This window comes from Triticum aestivum, chromosome 5B, assembly GCF_018294505.1.
Source record: "Triticum aestivum cultivar Chinese Spring chromosome 5B, IWGSC CS RefSeq v2.1, whole genome shotgun sequence".
Classification (NCBI taxonomy): domain Eukaryota; kingdom Viridiplantae; phylum Streptophyta; class Magnoliopsida; order Poales; family Poaceae; genus Triticum; species Triticum aestivum.
In genome coordinates, this window is record NC_057807.1 from 142,636,398 (window position 1) to 142,640,243 (window position 3,846).

Genomic DNA, 3,846 nt, shown 5'->3' on the forward strand with positions numbered 1-3,846 from the left:
GTAAACATTGTGTCCCTTGCTTCCTATTACCATCAGCCTAAGACGCACAGATCGGGACCCCCTACCCGAGATCCGCTAGTTTTGACACCGACATTGGTGCTTTCATTGAGAGTTCCTCTGTGTCGTTGCTGCAAGGCTCGATGGCTCGTCTCGTTGTCAAGGACAACATTACCTCTAGGGGAGCGCTGGCTGTAGGCCAAACTCTCCAACTCGGCGGCTTCATCATGGCTGCCCCATCGGCTGTCACGCCAACGATGACCTCTCGGGTCATCACGCATAACCTTCGCGTCAATTCGGAACTTGCCGAATAGATGGATCCGATAGAGCTCTCCTCCCTTAACGAGCTCTTGGATCGCATCGCCGCTTTGGGAGTCGCTACAGACTATGACCGGATCGGGCTTAAACCCGACCAAAGGGACATTAAATCCCCGTCGGCCACCCATGAGATAGCGGTAGTGGAGGAACCACATACAGATTACCCCTCTATTTTGAGGATGAATTATGTCCGGATCACCAAGCTCCCTGAGTCTGACACCCGCTCAAGGGAAGACATGACCCAGATCCCGGACTTAGGATCGGGTATCGGGCTAGAAAAATTGGGCAGCACCCCGGATCCCGAGCTATCGAACTCGGAAGCTCCCCGGCCCCTAGGCGATAGATCGGATCAGAATCTGGATTCAGCTACGACCAGCCACCCATACTTAAACCGTCTCTCCCATATCAGACAAGAGCCCCATGAAACAGTACATCGCTACTAGGCCAGATTCCTCCTTGTGCTAAACAAGGTCAAGGACGATCATGAGGAGGACACAGTGTCACTTTTCTACAAAAATTGTACGAACAAAGGAATCCTTAATGCCATAAGTCGTCGTGACATAGTGCACTTTGCTGACTTGGCAACCATAATACGGAAGTACTGTGCGATTGAAAGCGCCTGGAAAACCCAAACGGAATTTTGGGATAGTCCGGCTCTCACCAAAACCTTTGTCCGAGCTAAACGGGCGAACTCTCGTAAATCGGCCGATCCAATCTCCAAGAAGCCAAAGCCCACCCCAGGGCATGGAACCGTATTGGAAGAATGGCTTAATGGGCCATGTAAACTCCACAGTACGCCAGACACAACATCAACCCATAGCCTTAGGGCATGTTGGATACTCCGGCAGGTAGCAAAAAGTGGCGAAGATCTTCTTGTAAGCCATAAAGCAGAACAACATCCCGCCAAAGAACACAATACGGTACTAACAGTCTTCGAGACTTTCGCCTCAAACAATAGGCGCAAGGGAGCTCATCGAAGCTCCGCTGAAATCTGCCATGTGGCAAAAATAAATTCGTGGAATGACACTGTCATAACTTTCAATGCTAGTGACGAACCTCGATTCCAGACCATCCGGGTACCAGCCACTCTGGTCCTTAGCCCAATCGTGGACGGCTTTCGGCTCACTAAAGTACTCATGGACAGCGGAAGCGGATTAAACATGATCTCCGAAGAAACACTCAACAAGATGGAAATTGATAAAGGCCGCATTGACCAAAGCGGCACAACCTTCAGGGGAATTGTCCCTAGTTGGGAAGCGCGGTGTGTGGGAAAAATCACACTCGATGTGGTATTCGGCACCCCGGAGAATTATAGGTCCAAAGAAATCACATTCCAAGTGGCTCCTTTCAGCAGCGGATACCACGCCCTTTTAGGACGGGACGCGTTTACAAGCTTTCAAGCTATACCCCATTACGGGTACATGAAACTTAAAATGCCCGGACCCAATGGAATCATCACTCTAGCCAGTGATCTGGACGTCACACTTCGTGCCGAAAACAAAACCGCAGCACTAGCCCTAGAAGCATTATCCGAAGCCCTAACAGCCAAAGAACTAACAACACTGCGTGCCACCATGGACAGGGATGACGTGACACTCGACAAGCGACCCAAGTCCACCTCATTTAAACCCGTAGACGAGATAGTCAAATTCCAAGCCCACCCAACGGACCCCACAAAGATAGCTTCCCTCGGGACACAGTTGAGCCCCACAATGGACGCCGCATTGCGAGACTTCTTACGCAAGAATTGGGACATTTTCGCCTGGCACCCATCGGACATGCCGGGCATCCCACGCAGATTAGCCGAACACAGCCTCAATATACTAAAAGGATACAAACCTGTCAAGTAGACTCTAAGGCGGTTTTCGGAGCCCAAACGGCAAGCCATGAGGGAGGAGCTAGCAAAGCTACTCGAGGCCGGATTCATCAAAGATATCGAACATCCGGATTGGCTGGCAAATCTGGTAATGGTACCAAAGAAGGACAAATCCTGGCGCCTATGCGTTGACTTCAAAGACCTCAACAAGGCTTGCCCCAAGGATCCCTTCCCCTCCCTCGCATCGATCAAATCATCGACACCACAGGAGGACACGACTCGCTGTGTTTCCTCGACGCATACTCTGGATACCATCAAATAAAGATGGCAGAGTCCGACCAAGCTGCAACAGCTTTCATAACGCCATATGGTCCTTTCTGCTTCAACACTATGCCTTTCGGGCTTAAAAATGCCGGCGCAACCTATCAACGCATGATTCAAACATGCCTGGAAAAGCAAATCGGCAAAACAGTGAAGGCATACATGGACGACGTGGTCATAAAAAAAAGACACGTCGAAACCCTAATAGATGACTTGAGGCTTACGTTTGATAACCTCCGAACATACGACATCAAGCTGAACCCGAAAAAATGCGTTTTCGGCATCCCCTCCGGGAAACTGTTGGGCTTCATTGTTTCCAATAGAGGAATTGAAGCGAATTCGGCAAAAATCCGAGCTCTGTCGCAGTTGGCTATACCAACAGACCTCAAGCACATCCAGAAACTAGCTGGATGCATGGCTGCTTTGAGCCGCTTTATCTCCAGGTTAGGAGAAAAGGCATTACCCCTTTACCGCCTTCTTCGGCGCACCGAACACTTTGTGTGGACGGATGCAACCACGGCCGGACTGGACGAAATAAAGACCTTATTGGCTAGTAATCTAGTCCTAATAGTGCCAAATATTGGCGAACCTATGCTGTTGTACATAGCTGCAACACACCAAGTTGTAAGCGCAGTGCTCATCGTCGAACGAGAGGTTGACGGATACAAATTCCCGCTCCAGAAGCCGGTTTATTACGTGTCCACGGTCCTCACCCCATGCAAATCCCGATACCCACACCATCAAAAAATAGCATACGCGGTCTTCATGGCATCCCGGAAGCTACGACACTACTTTCAAGAGTGTTCGATTACGGTGGCCTCCGAAGTACCACTCAACGACATAATAAATAACCGCGACGCTATGGGCCAGATCACTAAATGGGCCATCGAGCTCCTCCCCTTCGACATAACATACAAACCACGGCGGGCCATCAACTCGCAAGTACTAGCTGACTTCGTCGCCGAATGGACAGAAGCCGAACTCCCTAAAGAGTACGGCGCGTACTCTAACTGGATCATGCACTTCGACGGCTCTAAAATGCTGGCCAGATTGGGAGCAGGTGTAGTCCTGACGTCTCCCACCAGAGACACGGTCCAGTACGTCCTCCAAATATTATACACAGAATCCAACAATGCAGCCGAATACGAGGCTCTGTTGCATGGTCTTCGGATGGCGGTCTCTATGGGCATTCAACGCCTACAAGTGCACGGGGATTCAAACCTCGCAATATCACAAATAAACAGAGACTTTGATGCCAAGGATCCGAAAATGGCAGCCTACCATAATGCCATCCTCAAAATGTCAGCTCGGTTCGAGGGGCTTGAATTCCACCATGTGGCTCGAGAAAACAATCAAGCGGCAGATATCCTCGCCTGCATCAGCGCTAAACGCGA